The 16,933-nt window shown below is 45.6% G+C and overlaps 1 protein-coding gene and 1 pseudogene across 1 annotated transcript in view; both read left to right on the top strand.

Annotated features, from left to right (window-relative positions):
• Positions 1-959: 959 nt before the first annotated feature.
• Positions 960-16,933, top strand: part of LOC142592599 (ATP-binding cassette sub-family C member 2-like) — a 244,672-nt gene continuing 228,698 nt past the window's right edge. Inside the window, exon 1 of the mRNA XM_075704136.1 lies at positions 960-1,059. The gene's annotated coding sequence lies outside the window, so the exon portion shown is untranslated. The remainder of the gene's footprint in view (positions 1,060-16,933) is intronic.
• LOC142558644 (U2 spliceosomal RNA) lies at positions 12,093-12,217 on the top strand (annotated as a pseudogene).

The following is a 16,933-nucleotide window of genomic DNA, read 5'->3' as shown; positions in this document are numbered from 1 at the left end:
GTTTCTACAGATGGCGGTAGTTGTCTGATCGGTCTACGGAGCCTACATTAAAGAGAACTTTTGCTTGCATGTAAGTTCCCTAGATCGGTCTACAAGTCCGGCGCTTCCAGCGTGCCAGGAAGCGGCCAGTGAAGTCGGATACGCAATGCCAGAAGGCTGTTTCACATTGCGCGATCGGCGCGAAAAAGATCGTTCTGCCGCGCACATCGCAGAGTGATTTTCGCTGACAGCTTTCACACGCGTTTGCCGCAGCGCGATTTCCGTCGCAGCGATGCGCAAGGTTGCTCACAAAGTATCCATGCCTGCATCATTAAATAAAAACAGCATGGACACTAGTCAAATATTCAAATTTTCCTATTATTATTCGATAATACAATAAGTACACCATTTTTTAACGTTTAAAAGCGTGGAGACTTTACGACAACTGGCATATGCGGTGGGTGAGATATTGCACAACACCGCAAGTATGAGCGTGCGGCTTGAGCGGCGCCGGTGGTGTGGTTTCGTTTAGTACACTCTAGTTTCGTTGTTACTATGGAAGCAACAACTTTTTTCCTGCTTGAGTATTTGCTTTTGCAGAAGAACAAGTTAGTATTGAGTGTGCATGTACAAGCAGCTGGCAAAATTTGTAGCGATGCAAAGGTTGACGACCGTGTCGTTGAAGTGGGTACGTGCCTTATGTTGAAGCGCCGTCCTCCTCCCGACCTGGATAGCGTGAAGCTTCTCATTTTAAACGAGTTGGTGTAAGCGGAAAAAAAGAAAAAAAATGTTTATGAAGTTCCTAAGCCGCAGGCGCTAACCTAACTAAAACTGGCGCGCGACATTGCTCCACAGAGCTTCCCACGCGCGGTAAAACAGAAAAGGGCCTATTTTGACGGTGCTTTGTTTCGTCACACATTGCGCCTCCCCCATCGCGCCGATCGCTGCGACTCAGAGATGGCGCGAGCTACTTGTTGGAATCCAGTCGCGGAGAGCCCACGACGTCGCGGCGGTCGCTGATCGAGGGAATTCGCTGTGTCGCTGACTTAAAATCGCGCCACGTGAAACAGCCTAACGACGGTAAGACTTCTAAAATATTATTTGACACTTTAAACGTGACCCGCAGCAGCTCGGCGATCAGGTATTGGCGCAGCGCTAGCGGACTAGTGCGCGCCGAGCGAGCGCTTATTTGCTGAGGCTTAGTTACTAGCACTAACAGGACTAACGAAAAAAAGAAACGTTGGGACAGGACAGAGCTCTAGTCAACTGAGAGGCTTTGTTCAGAAAACAAGCGCTCTGTCCTGTCCCAACTTTTTTTCCGTTAGTCTTCTTAGCGGTAGTAACTATATGTCTCAGCACATGCGTCAACACCAACTAGCCCAACTTTCTGTGTTAATTAGAGCGCTTATTTGTTTGTCGAAGGCGCAAACGCAACACGATCGCTTCAGTGAACCAGAACAGCATGCTGCTGCTCAACCAAGCTAGCGCGCGATGCACCCTGTTCCAGTTGCTGTGGACCCGCCGTGGTTGCTCAGTGGCTATGGTGTTGGGCTGCTGAGCACGAGGTCGCGGCATCAGATCCCGGCTGCCGCGGCCGCATTTCGATGGGGGCGAAATGCGAAAACACCCGTCTACTTAGATTTAGGTGCACGTTATACCCCTGTCAAGTGGGCAAGTTAAGTGCACTTACGGCGTGTGCACTCGGTTTTTAAGTGCACTTTCTCAAATCTTAACGTCGCAGCGGAGTGTACTCTCAGATGACTGCACTCAAGTCGGAGTACGTTCACGGAACACACTTTGCTGGCCGAGTGCGTAGCCTCGCCGCCAATGGTTTGAAGGAGTACCTAGCCTCGCCACCAACGCTTTCAACGACGCAAAATGTAATGCATAGAAAAAGGACACAAAAGCTCATTTCAGTTATTTAGCAGCTGTTAACAATATAATTTGTGTTTAGCGAGAAGCGAAACAGCACAATAAAGAAACGAATTTATCATGTACGCAACTAACGGCGCCAGAATGATGCGGCACTGCGGCGCCGCCATGTTCATTCAGTTCGTGTTTATTTTGGTGTGAAAGCGTGCTGACCACACCGGTCGTGCTTTGAGCCGTGTGCGTGGCATTTTGCAGTGTAGCTAAATATCTAACTCACCGTCTTTGCTCATATATACTCGCTCATATTCTGTTCTAGCAGGATCATGAGCAGGATCAACTGCCGCCTCGCCGCACGCCGCCATGTTGTTTTGGATTGGCTAGGCATTCGTCTTGGACAGCATTGACTTGCAACACACTTATAATAAAAACATCTTCGTTTTTTGTTGAGACAAATAGATGAAGTTTGTTTTTATATATAATTCTACTTAAAACAATCGCTTTTTAGCAGCTTTCTCTTGTTAATTTACATCTTTAAAAACGCGCTCTTAGTCTGACGCCATTTTTTTTCCCTGCGAGTGCACTCTGTTTTCCCGTTAAGAAGCGCGTTGCCTAAAGTGTGACTCAAAGTCCCGAAGTGCACTCCCCGTAAGTGCACTTAACTTGCCCGTTTGACAGGGGTATTAAAGAACCCCAGGTGGTCGAAATTTCCGGAGTCCTCCACTACCGCGTGCCTCATAATCAGAAAGTCGTTCCGGCACGTGAAACCATATTATTTAATTTATTTACCAACTGCTGCAGCCTGAGACAGGTCGTGTTCTATTCCCGCGTCAGCCACACAACAATGTAGAGCGTCCAATTTTCGCCGATTTAGCGTAACTGCGCCATGCGTGGATCGCGTCCGCGTTAAGCTTGACTATACCACACCTTTAGCTTGGCCGCCCCAATACGCTCTTCTTTGAGCGGAGGCAGAACAAATCGAGGCCCTGCTGCTGAACGTAGACAGCCAGGTAGAGAAAACCGGCTGGACTCGGAGAATACTTTGCATTAAAACAACATCGCAGGCGCGCAACAACCTTGTCACAGCGCACGAAGCAGCTAAGAAAGTATACTAACTCTGTGACAAGCAGACGTACAGGACCTGTTCACAACTGATAGACCGGAGCGGAATACAAGTAAGGAAAGCAGACAGCACGGGCGCTGGTTCTCCAAATTCTTCAGTGTACGTCACTTCCGCCTGGCGATAACGGCGTCGTTCTTTTTCAATTTCGCTATGAAAAACATCGCTTTTTGCGAGCTGTTTGTGATGGATTGAGCTGAATTTCAAGCGTAAGATTTTGCACGGAGGCTACAGCGTGTCTAAACTATATGAAACTACGCTTTCTACGCGGTAGAAAATTTCGTTGCAGTTGGCCTATAATGGCCGAGGGAAGTGCGGCACAAAAAATTTGGTGAAATCAACTCGTTGCATTCCGTGCCTGAGCCTGTCACTAATTGCACAGACCATTTCATGAAGCATATTTCTTGGCTTTTTACTGGCTAGTTCATGAAGATAAGGTAAAGCGGTGGAGGTTGAGTACTTCACAAGTACAGATCATGCCAAAGCCGTTGTGGCCCTTCGTACGCCGAATGCGACTTGTGCTTTTTAGTGACATTTAATTCATCAGCTATCCATATTTGCTATGTAAACCTATCTATGATGATGACTATGATGATGACGATTTGTTAGCCTCCCCTTTGAAACGGGGCGGTGGCAGTCACCTAGGCTGCTTGAGCTAATCAAGTATGCAGTACGATCTAACTACAGCGGAACCTCTACCCAGAAGCAAGCCTAAGCCTACCTACTGTATTCCTTTTTTTTCTGCGACGTATAGCTACTCGAGTGCTTTATTTCTGCTCGCCAACGTGCACCATAAAGTAGGCAATGCCAGCGACAGCCTGAAGCGTGCTTTTGTTTTGCGTCGTCAGCGGCGGGCGCCGGCCGCACTTGCAACGGAGTGAGGCGGCGGCGCCGCGATTCACATCCATATGGAAAGTGTCAAGGCAGACATCAGCAAATGGCGTGAGCGACAACGAAGAAGATTCGCATAATTGTTATAGCTGTACCAGCATTTCCAAATAGAGCAATGCTAAAACTTACACAGCGCCGTTTGAAAAGCTTTTTGCCGACCCGGTGCGTATGTACCGTGCGTATGACGCGACGCTTCCGCCAGGCGACGGAACAAGCTTTTCTTCAAAATTCCCTACAACCAATATTTCAATTGTGACAATAGTACACGCATCCTTGTACGTAGAAATAAACATTTCATCGTAAGCGACATATATGTTGTGTTACTGACGATTTATCACCGCTCAGCACAAGACGCTCTGCTGGAAACCGCAATAGACACGTGCGCAAGCCTGCAAGTGCAAGGCAACGCGGGGCAAAGAAGCACAGCGCAAAACAAAAAAAGAACGTACTCGGAAGACAACGAAAGCGCCAGTTGATCGAGCGGGGAGTGGCGAACACTAGAACCGCCAGCGAAACGAGCGCGTCCATGTTGGGCTTATCGCGCATTGTCGTTACGGGGCTCGATACGTCTAGTTACATTCTGAGTTAACTAAGCTATATCATTGAAAAACGTGAAAATAAAAACTAATTAACTCCTTGACACGTGTTGCCAAAATAAATAAATATTAGAATAAGACCAAATGAAGCCGCAAGTTCATTAAATTTATGTCTTCATGCTTTTATGCGTTGGCCTGTACAGTCAGGAAGTGCTCGCAACAGCGCAAAAAACATCCCTAGCGCTATGGACACGGCTCTCCCTTGACCTGGTGTCGCCGCTGTTGCGACAGAACACATGTGCCGCTCTGCGTGGCTGTTACGAAAAGAAATTTTATATTGCGACGTCAGATGCATGTTGCTTTCACGGAGCTTGACTCAGCCAGATATTACTTAAACAGCCTTATCCACTGCGTCAGCATTCGTATGGGACCCCACAGGGAAGACAGTTACTTCTACATCCAGGAGAATGTTTATAAGAGGAAGCTTTAGCTCTGACCCAACTCCGATGCGGCCGATTCAAATACATGTAAAACGCAAAAGCGTTTTTCTGAGATAACCCCTGGACCGATTTTAATGAAATTTATTGCATTTAAGAGAGAAAGGTAAATTCTAGTGACTGTTTGAAGCGGAATTTCGATTCAAATTCTAGTGACTGTGTGAAGCGGAATTTCGATTTAGGGCTTGAATTTTGTTAAAAAGATTTTCAAATATTCGACAGTTTCAAAAAAATGGAAACATGAAGTTTACAAATTCATAGCTTTGCAGCAAAAATAGATATCGCGGATCTGTCAACGGCATCCATTAGATCATTCAGAGCGGACAAATTCAATATGTCATTTTACATTTTGCGTGAATTTGTTACGATGTTTACAAGGGTTCTGCACAAGCTATATTTCCATATTAGTAAATTTTTCTATATTCATGTGTAACATATCAATTTAGTCCGCTTTAGATGTACTATTAGATGCAATTCACCGAATTGTATTATCATTTTTCGTTCTTGAGTTACAGAGTTGTAAACTTGGTGGTTTCGTTTCTTGAAAATTTTTGATTTTTGACAATTTTTAATAAGAGATTGACGACTTAACTCCGAAGTTCGAAACCAACAGTCACTAGATATTAAGTTTTTCTTTTAAATGCAACAAACCTCGTCGAATATTGTGCAGTGGTTGCCGAGAAAAACGAATTCTCCTTTTACATGTATTTAGCTAAAGCTTCCTCTTAAGCGCGATATTGCCCTATAAGTTTCCTGAAATTTTCACCGCTGCTATTGTCATTCAAGTCGCATTATTGTGTCTTACCTGCCAGAACCACAATCTGATCATGAGGCGCAGCGTAGTGACAGACAGGGTTTGGGTGCGGGCTAGTTGGTTTTGTATTGCAAACTTGACTACAGCGCGTATATAGACAAAAGAACCAAAAGAACGACGACGACAAGCGCTGTCGCTTGCCGTTCTTTCGGTCCTTTTGTCTATGAACGATCTGTAGTCAACTTAGTAGTAAGAGACGCGGCATTAAATTTGACCACCTGCGGTACTTTATTGTGTGCCTGAATACGAGCACCGAGTGCTTTTGCATTTTGCCCCATCAAAACATGGCCGCTGCGATTGGGGTCCAAAACGCCAGCTCAAGTTCAGCAGCACAACGTCATAGCGGCTAGGCTACGGCGGCAGTTCGATAGGGTCACTAATGCGTTTTCGATAATGCGGTAATCGTATTACTAATTCCGAAAGAACGTAGCAGCGCACGTATGTTGTTGATGCTTGTCGGATGCGTTACAGCGTTGGCTAAATGATCTTGAAGGCGCATGCAGTTATACTGTCGTAAATGAAAACACGAACACGCTACAAAAAAGAAATTGCTCAGAGCAGCCTTCTTTCCCAACAGGCGTCATAAAACTTCTGGATATGCGTATGGTCCGTACGATCTCACTTTTGTGAACTTTGTATGAGCTGTGAGAACTGTATACTGAGCCCGTGCGAAACAGGGCTCGTTCACATGTGCGCCACGGTAACGTGCGTTTCCTTTTTTTTTTTCCACAAACTACTCGAACCCGCACTACAGGGGCCCTATAACGTCAAACTATTCCAATATGTTTTTATTCAAATCTCCCGACGTCAAATTTGCGCAACAGCCGATGGAAGCATTGGGCGGTCACCCGCAGGGTTATGTGAACAGACCAATCAAACACTGTTCTCGTTCACAGGAGGTCACTTTTATTTGCTTGAAAAACGAATAACATTACCTACATTGAGCAGCTTGTGTTATTAATTGGCTGGCGTGAGGCGAGGGGCAAGTTCAAGTGGAGAGGGATTCAATGGGGCCGAGTCACTGCACTGAAAATCGATAACTTGATGAAGAGGGTGGTGCCAGCGTCTGCGATTGGTTCGCTTTCTCTTACTTAGCTTGCGGTGGCTCGTCGACAATCGCGGCGGCATGCAACGGAAGCTTAAGAATGACGCTAAAACGGATCCTCATCAAAGAAGAGTTGGCAGAGCGAGGTCGTAAACGTGCAGAAAGTGCTCGAGAACGTTACACGGCCATACAAAAGGTTTTACTGTACGCAAATAAACCCATGTTCTCGGGCAGGCGCGAATACGCAGTGCCTGAGCGATTGGCGGCGACCATCTTTTATTCCTTTCGGAACGGGGAAGCCTGCGGCTGTTCAGATGAAAATTCAGTTTGGCATATTAATACATCTTTAACGCGCGCACGTCATTTTGACGCGGTGAGTTCTTGCGGTTTTGTGACGTCGCGTGACAGGCAGGTGAAGTGGGTGCAGCCCGAAAACTTTTCACCAATAGCCGAGGGCTATTGGCGAGAAGGTGTCGAATCCCAAATAACTGTTTTTGTTTGGTTCGGTCAAATCAGGCATAATTAGCGGCAATCCCACGTCATATCATACGGAGAGCTATCGCGATTTTCGGGACGTCGCGGAACAGACAGGTGAAGTGGGGGTGGTCCAAAAACGTTTTTGACCAAAAATAACGTACAGCGCAAAGGACCAGGACAGCGATAGACGACATACACAGCGCTGACTTCCAACAATATTGAATATTGTTGGAAGTCAGCGCTGTGTATGTCGTCTATCGCTGTCCTGGTCCTTTGCGCTGTACGTTATTTTTGATCATGAATTACCAACTAGCCCAAGCAACCACCCTAGTTTTTGACCAATCGCGGAGGGCTGGTTGCGGAATTGGAATAGAAAAGTTTGGAATAGTTTTGCGTTACAGCGCCCCTGGCCATGAAAGTGCTTGGTAACTTTTTTTTCTATTGCACGTTATCTTAAACATTCTACAAAACAGCCGTAGTTTTTCTGGAATGACGGCAGAGACCGCGAAAATGCAATTCTGTGGTAACTGCTTTTCTTGCTGTTTCACACATGCCCTATGGCGAAGAACTGGAGCGTTGTGTTCATTTCCGCACATACGAAAAGGTCGAGATAAGTCTGACCAATGAAATCAATGTTTCGGCTACTTCTCGTCTGGTCGGAAGGAGGCATGTTGAATAGAATGAAATAGTAAAAACGCCAACCAAGAGGGATAGGTGAGGTCATTAACATATGCATTTCGATGGGTGTTCTCACTGCTTCCGTCGTTCAGGATGGCAAATATAAAACGTCTTCTGTAATCTATTAATACCAATTTTTAGATATACGCTTGCTTTTGCAATTGACATTCGTGTGAAAAGACAACAAGCGCATGCGCTTACGCGTCTATATTGATAACTTCCGCATTCGGTCGGCGCTATAGAGAGAAATGTATTACAACCAACAACTTGGCCAAACCTACCTATCACTGAGTTGAATTGTTAGGTCTTATCCGCCTTATGACATTTACATTTTCTCAGTTATTCAAAGAGGCCGATTGGCGAGAGTTTTCAGACGATCTTTACAGCTAGCTCGTCTTCAAAAAATTGAGGAGCCATTCTACTCTGTGACGGTGGATGACCAGCAATGCTGTATCACATCACACAGAATTAGACAAGGGTACATGAATTTATTTTCATCATTTGGCGATGGTAGTTATGATATTGTAGAGGTCGAGAAAGCAAGGTCGTCGACGGTGAAGAGGACGAAGTGGCAAGAGCCTCTCGGAATTTTCGGCAGCTGTGTATATACGCTTTGTAAATACAACGCGTAAATAGTTTTATACTCGTGACAATATCTTTGTGATCGCTGTGATTACTGATTGGTTCGGTTACAAACTTAAACAGATTCTCGGTCAAATGTTAACCTATACACGGCCATTGTTGAGTAGTTGAGTGACTTAGGTTGGTGTGGCACTTCAAAACCAAAACACTTCGAGCACAGACTGAGTGAACCATTTTTTGTTTGGTTTTGAAATGTCCACATTGCAGCCTCAACGACGATCACCGAGGTAGTGTCGTCACGGCTAAACCATGCAGAGTGCGTGGTTACGAACTTATCGATATCATATTTGGGTGTGCCTTGATATATATACACAGTGAATATCACAATTCCATCTTTCGTTTGTGCGGCACAGACATCCACACAAACACTGGCATTGACCTCTTGCGACTCAAAGGTGTATGGCTGTACATTAACTTTGTCCTTTGTGCACATGGCAACGCCCCCTGCTCGCGAGTCCATGTGCTGTTCACAAACGATTCTAGTATACTCATTGACTTGAATCAAATTATCTTAATTTACCTAATTAATTCTAATTCATTATTTTATTTATTATTAGGGGCGCAGTGCTTGAAGCCTGCTTCCCCACCACCGCGGGTCGGCCCGGTATTACCCTATCGCAGGGATCGGCCCACGCTCAGCTTTATTTATTGTTCACAATACAAGGAACCGTAGGTATATACAGCTTCGCTGTAAAAGGTGCTTCAGCAGATCAACAATCTTGTACTTATTTCTTTCTCCAGCAACCTTGAACACCACTGCAGTGACGCCAATCGCTAAAATAGAAGCCATGGCAAAGGCTACACCATTTGTAGCATATAGGTTGTTTCAAAAAATACTCAAGAGAACTAGAACTATGATCGTTAAGTACATGTGAATTGCGGGTAGTAAGTACAGGAATTCCTCTGATCAGACTTTCTGATCAGAAAACTACCCTTAGAATTTGAAGAATAAATCATCGTGGACTGGGGATTGAACACAGCACCAACTCATACACTTCTGGTGTGGTCGCTCAACCATCTCACCTAATAAGGAAGCTAGCAGCTCGCGGCATGAGGGTGAATTGTTCTACCTTGCGGTATACTGAAGAATTGATTTTCCATATTTATTGGCATTCAATTATGCAGATGCTGGTATAGCCCTCTCTCATGCACTGTGACACTTCTTCGAGGAGAAATTTTGCTCCTGGCTCTTGGATTGCTAACGCTGACCATATTGACGCTACAGGAAGATGCGCTTAGTGAGGTAGTGTGCGTTTTCAGAAAGCCCATGCTTTCATGCCACCGGCAGTCCCTTCCTTCTGGAGTTTAGAACTCCTGATCATCATGACTGGTGATACGACGATGACTAGTAACACGACGATGTTGAGGCTATGACGACGAAAGACAGACCTAGCAGATCGAGTTGGCTCTGCCTGTCTGTCCATCATGCAACTTCTCCATAATGAGTAGGTCGCGCAGCAACATGAACAAATGATAGGCAGAATTAATGTGACTTTCAACGTGAGGAGCCGGATATCGGAAGATGTGCTATTAAGCACATTTTCGACAGTTCTTCATAAAATGCGCCAAAAATAAAATGCGTCACGACAAAATAATAATAATAAAAATAATAATAAAACAGCTTTTTCTCCCAATAGAGGCAATTTTTCAGCTACGCTTGAAATGAAAAAAAAGGAAAGGGAAGAAAAACTAGATGGGATGCAATACATGCTGAAATAAGAGCAATGAAAAATTGATGACAGATGTTCTTAAAGTAAAACAATCGCATGTCCAATTTTCACTTTAACATGTTCACAAGGCAGAGGCCTGTCATCTGAACTGGAAGAAAAAGGTTCCTTCTAAAGGCATTCAATGATTAACACAAAATAAAACCTGCAAATATCCCATGAAAAGCCTGAATACTGTTACGGAACAATTGGACTAGACCGTGCGCGAAGGAGGGATAAAGAATTCGCAGGCTGCTTACTAGAGTTCTTATCACTGTGAAGTGTGTATCACCCTGCTCGTCTATCAATAAATATTTACATGTAAATAGTTGTATATATGTTTGTGCCTTACCCTTCCTATTCGTAACATGTGATGGAGGGGCAAGGGCACATACACTAAAGTACAGCAGTGCGAGACCTGCCAAAAATAAATCAGCATTGAAGCACGGTATATAACGCGTGCCTTGGCTCTTGCAAAAAAGAAAATTCCTTGGACCACAACATGTATATGAGGACGGATTATCAGCGCATTGCTTACGCTGCATACATGGGCTGCATATACACGGAGTGCATACGTTATGAAATCATTCATTTTTTTTTCGTTTGGCACCACCCAACGCCAACACAAGCGCCGCCGAGGTCAAACCGCACCTCCCATGCATCTGTCGCAGCCACCGCTGCAGCCGCTGTGGCGCCTCCGACGCGCGTGACGTCATAACCACAGAAGCGCAGGCCACCTGCACATGCACCGCCGCTGCACACTTTCCCCCTCTTATTATTCGTGAAAGAGAATTTCAAACAAATAGAGCGCATCAAGGCCAACTACAAACACTATGCTCGCGGACGACGCTTTCCGGCAATGGAGGGGAAGCTACGGGCGCGTAGCTGCGGCACATGTGTTACGGAGCCTTTGACAGTGCTTTTGGTTGCTCGGAAAACACGCTGATTTGACGCAGCTACACGTGCAACGGTTTCGAGTTGGCCCAGACGTGGAAGGGAAAGGTCACAAAATAAGTAAACGCTGACATGCAGTGGCGTGGCTTATCTTATTTAACTGTTTCTGATAAGGTGTTTATGTTTTCTCTTCCCCAGCTTAAACTAACGTGGATGAATACATATATATATATATATATATATATATATATATATATATATATATATATATATATATATATATATATATATAAATTCAAGGAAACGTTCTGTAGGTCCGGTGCATAGGTAGTTGAAGGAAGGAAGGCGCACACTTACGAAATTGCATTTTTAATGTTCTTAACGTTTCGGCCGCGGCACGGCCTTCGTCAGAATAAACACAGATATAAGCGCACAGCCGTTTTTATGGGCATGCGCACGCGGGCATAGTCAGCAGTATGTGCACGTGTACACTTGCAAATAATAAAAGAAAAACAGTGCAGCAGCAAGTTACACTTCCTGCTGCACTTGTTGCTGCACCAATAATACACGCAAAATGCCTCGAGCTGCCAGTCATGTGGCAATTTTGCGTGCATTTGCGGGCTTCTTTCGCGCTCGGAAAAACACTTTTATGTAGCGTGTATTGAGCAACAGAAAACTGTATCGGGAGTTATTCATGTCGCTCTGCAATTTTCTCATTCACACTTTTCATCTAATCATAATATTTGAGAAGCTGATTAAATATATGGACTCATTATGTGATTCGGTAGAAAAAAAGATAATCTGGGTATCTCCAAGCGACGACAAACAACATCACCTGGGTTCGTTCGGTCCAGCTACCCAGCATTCGCATATACTTAAGCTCACGCTAAAGTTAGCTGGGACACCATGTATATATAGTGTTTCTCTTACAATGCCGAATTTATATGGTTCTATTTGGAGCAGAGACAGTAAACTTATTTTTGGAAGTTGGAGTAGTGCTTGAAGCCTGCTTCACATCCGCCGCGGGTCGTCCCGGTATTGCACTATCTCCTGGATTGGCCCACGCATTAATGCGCACGCGACGTGATTCGGACGCAAGCTGGTCAGGGTACAGCCCTTGGAAACGTATGCGGCCCGATATCGTACTGTCTCCGGGATCAGCCCACAAATTCCTGTCCGCGCGCCGTGATACGGACATAATTCGTGCAGGTACCCCCTCCCCCCGCCCTAGGGAACGCATGTAGGGTCGGCCCGGTATTGCACTATCTCCGCCATCTGCCCACGCATTACTTACTCTCCACGCGCGGTGATACGGGCCTAGGCCGGCCAGGGTACCCCCTCGGAACGCATGTCGGGGATGCATATGGGGTTTAGAGGAAAACAGCTTCGCTGTAAAGATGGAGAAGTCACTTCCGTGTCAGGACGACATCTTACGACGGTTAGCGGTTATCATAGGCGTCCAGTGAGGACCACTATTACGGAAGTTATCTAGAGACACGCCAATATGGCGCACTGGAGACGGCTTCCAATGAATATTCGAGAATGCAGGCATTGCTACTGCTCGCACCTCATTATGTTTTATGGCAATCTACACTAGCACTTGCCATTTCACAGAAACTGATAGTGGCGTTTATCAAAGCAAAACAACACATTGTGACCAGCATAAGCCAGAACTACATCCACTTCCTCGTCAGTGTACCTGTATTCTCATGCTTGAGTTGCAAAGTGGGCTCAAGCAAAGCGGTTCCGAGTAAAGGCGAAATTCGAGTATAACTTAGAAGGGTGATAGTTTTGGCTAGCTGAGTAAAATCAGAAAAGCTTGGACATGTTTGGTGGTCACCTACTAATTTAGCAATAACTACCTGCATCCTATTTATAAGTACTTTTGCAAATAATATATAATCAGCGTCATGTAAGGTATTGCCTTATATCCGTGTACTCTCTCTCTCTTAAGTGCTCCATAATTAGTTATCTTTGGAATTGAAGCTGTGTGGCTCTAGAGGAAGCTTACCATGTCTTACAGAGGAAGCTTACCATGTCATCGGCATGTCTAAAGAAATCCTCGAGCCGAGGACATAGAAATTCCCTAAATTTTATATAAAGTACAACTGATGGCGTAGGGACCAGGTGTTAACGCGATAGCGTTAAGGGCTCCGTGCCGCAGAAACTCCTGTTTCGGCGTCCCGCGTTGACCGTCGTTTTCGCAAAAATGATTCCAAACGATTCAAACCCAGCCACGCATATCCAACCATGTAGGTCCACCTAGCGCAAAGAATTTACTAAACTAATTGAATTTCTCAAAATAATATACGTGAAAAAGTCGTAAAGTAACACTTACACAGCCTACAGACATGGTGCTGTCGGATTGCAATTTGAATATACGAGAAAATATAGTTCTTTTACGCGGAAACTAAAAAAATCTCTGCCCTTCCAATCCGTGAAGATGGTCTAACAACAAAGCTGTGTTAGTTACGCCGAGTTTTGAACCATTCAATTCAGTATTAGTGTAATGCTGTATTTGCTGATGGTCGGCGCTGCCTTTAAGCTCGGCATCTCTGGCGCGCAGCTCGGGGTCGGCCCTACGAGGACGAGCCCGTTCACGAGCCAACTCTCGCTGACGCTCGCGGTAGGCAGCTTCTTCCTCGGCCACTAATCCAAAACTCCGTGTATTCGGCGCAAGGCCCACCACTGGAGATGCGCGGGTGTTAGCACTCGTTTGGCGAATGGTTGAATTGGTTTGGCGATTGACGTGGCTGCCGACACTTGCTGGCGCAAGAAGTGCCGGTATCCAAGCGCTGGGCTCTGTTTGTTGGCCGCAAACCACCGGCATAACATTTGTTTCTTTCGCGGGAGGCTGGCGTAGATCGTCGATAAATTCGATGCCGATCTGGCTCGACGCTCAAAATGCACCGTGTGACAACAGTATAAGATTCACGTATAAGATAGCATTCTCACACAGAAAGGGGTCACTGAAACCCCTTTACCCCTGTTGAGGTGTTATTTTGCTCTCCCGCTAGGTCACGGCGCACCTTTTTAGCGAAGTCCGAGAAAGACGGCACAGGGTCCGCATAAGCAGCTTCGCTGTAAAAGCCCGTTTTCCGGCGTTTCTACCATTTATAGACCGGCCAAGGAATCCGGGGCTTGCTTGCGCCGGCGCGCGTAGCTCTCGGACGCCAAAAAGTGGCGCGCCCTGTTCCTTGCGACACCACCGGATGGCGCTCGCCACATCGCCACATCGTAAGAGGCGATTGGGGAATTGTTGGAAGTAGGGAAACGACGAAAGACGGAGACTTACAAAAGCACAGTTCGCAATAGGGAATCAGAAAATTTCGGCGTGGTAGTTCATGGTGTTTTTTTTTCTTTTTTCATTGTTTAACCTAGGTCGGACATTAGGCAGTATAATAGCAAGAGCTTGGTGGCGCAACCCACCAAGCTCTTGGGGACACCAAGTTCCAAAGGGGACGCTCATAACATCCATCCATCCATCCATCCATCCATCCATCCATCCATCCATCCATCCATCCATTCATCGCGGCGGAGGCGAGCACGATATCTCGGAGCACCTCGCAATAGGTACGAGGTGCTCCGAGGTATGTGGAAAGGTGTAATGGTTCCCGGACTTACTTTTGGAAATGCGGTTGTTCGCTTTAAATCAAGGGTGCAATCAGGACTCGATGGGAACCAAATGTCAGGGGGTCGCCTCGCATTGGGCGCTCACGGGAAGACTACAAATGAAGCTGTGCAGGGTGATATGGGCTGGAATAGTTTTGAAGTGAGGGAAGCTAGCAGTAAAATTGAACATAAAGAACAACTGAGGAATACGGAAAAAAGTAAATGGGCTGGGAGAGTGTTGAGGTATCTGTACAGGAAAAACATTGACTCACACTGGAGGAAAAGAACTAGGAAGCTTACCAGCAAGTATGGGGCCTGTAGGGTGGGCAACACAGCAACAAAGAACGTCAAACGGAAAGTCAGAAATACTGAAATAATCTCATGGGTGGCGGTAAGGGAAAAGAAACCTGCCATGAGTTGCTACTTAAGAGGAAAAAACAAATCAGGAAAAAAACAATTCTTGGTAACTCAAAGGGAAGCTCATTACTTTTCGAAGTAAGATCGGGATGCCTTAGAACACACACCTATAAAGCGAGATATAAGAAGGAAGAAGAAGCATGTGCTTGCTGCGGTAAAGCTAGGGAAACTATGGAGCATGTTTTATGAGAATGTGAAGACGTCTACGCAGAGGTCGATTTAGGCACCGCCGGCCTCCTTGAAGCCCTTCGGTTCTGCGAGAGCAGTGGAAAAGTAAACATGCCCGCATTAGGGATTAGTAAAATGCGATTCCAGAATTGGTGGAAATAAAGTAGGGAAATGACAAAAAACGAAGACGTGCAAAAGCACAGTTCGCAATAGGGGATCAGAAAATTTCGTTTTGGGAGTTCATAGTGTTTTTTTTCTTTTTATATGGTTTAACCTAGATAGGACATTAGGCAGTATAATAACAAGAGCTTGGTGGCGCAACCCACCTCCCCGTTCCAAAGGGGACGCTCATAACGTCCATCTATCCATCGCGGTCCACGCAAGAAGTCGCGTTTCTACTAAAAAGCTCGTCTTCGTGCACAGCGTTCGCCACCAGCGGCACCTCGAGGTGGTGCTGCAATGTCCCATTTGCCGTCAAAATCTCCGCTTACACTACCAAAAAGGCACAACATCCTAGATGTTCAAGTCAATGGCACATCTGTCACAGCGCTTATCAATACCTGCGCACAGATCTTCAATATAAGCGCTAATCTTCACCGTCATCTAAAAAAAAAATCCTCACGCCTGCCATCACTGGGCTTGTACACATCGCCGATGGCAGAGCGGTTGGCGTAGCGGGAATCTGTTATGCCCGCGTAAGCACTACTGGTCGCTATATCGTCGTTATTTTCACCGTTCTTGCCCACTGCCCCCATGGCCTATAACTTTATTTATTTACAGAATGCTGCATGCCTTAAAGAGGGCCCAAGCAGGAGGGGCAAAATTACATAAATATATAGCCAAGCAACGCGTACAAATGTGAGTATGTAACAAGATCACGCACCTAGAAACAGAGATCAGTAATAAATGTAAAACCAGAAAAATAAAAAAAAGCAAAAAATGCACGAACCGTACAAATATCAGCAAATAGCAACATCAAGTGGAAGGGCAATGAAGCGTAGCAATCAACACAACGATATACAATACCGTTTACGTACTTACGCACAACACAACCAAATTGTCAAAAAACGTGTTGCTCACACAGATACGCAAAAAAGCAACAACAAATCTGTAGCTCTCTCGGAAAAGAACAGCAATTTACGATAGGTAACAAGGCTCTAGAAGTGGTAAGGGAATACATCTACTTAGGGCAGGTAGTGACCGTGGATCCGGATCATGAGACTGAAATAATGAGAAGACTAATGGGCTGGGGTGCGTTCGGCAGGTATTCTCAGATCATGAACTGCAGGTTGCCATTTCCCTCAAGAGAAAAGTGTATAACAGCTGTGTCTTACGAGTACTCACGTACGGGGCAGAAACCTGGAGGCTTACGAAAAGCGTTCTACTTAAACTGAGGAGGGCGCAACGAGCTATGGAAAGAAGAATGATGGGTGTTACGTTAAGGAATAAGAAGAGAGCAGATTGGGTGAGGGAACAGCCGCGAGTTAATAGCATCTTAGTTGAAATCAAGAAAAATAAATGGGGGGGGGGCAAGGGCAGGGCATGTAATGAGGAGGGAAGATAACCGATGTTCATTAAGGGCAACGGA

The sequence above is a fragment of the Dermacentor variabilis genome, chromosome 9 (genome assembly GCF_050947875.1).
Source record: "Dermacentor variabilis isolate Ectoservices chromosome 9, ASM5094787v1, whole genome shotgun sequence".
NCBI lineage: Eukaryota > Metazoa > Arthropoda > Arachnida > Ixodida > Ixodidae > Dermacentor > Dermacentor variabilis.
This window is presented reverse-complemented; position numbering and strand designations above follow the sequence as displayed.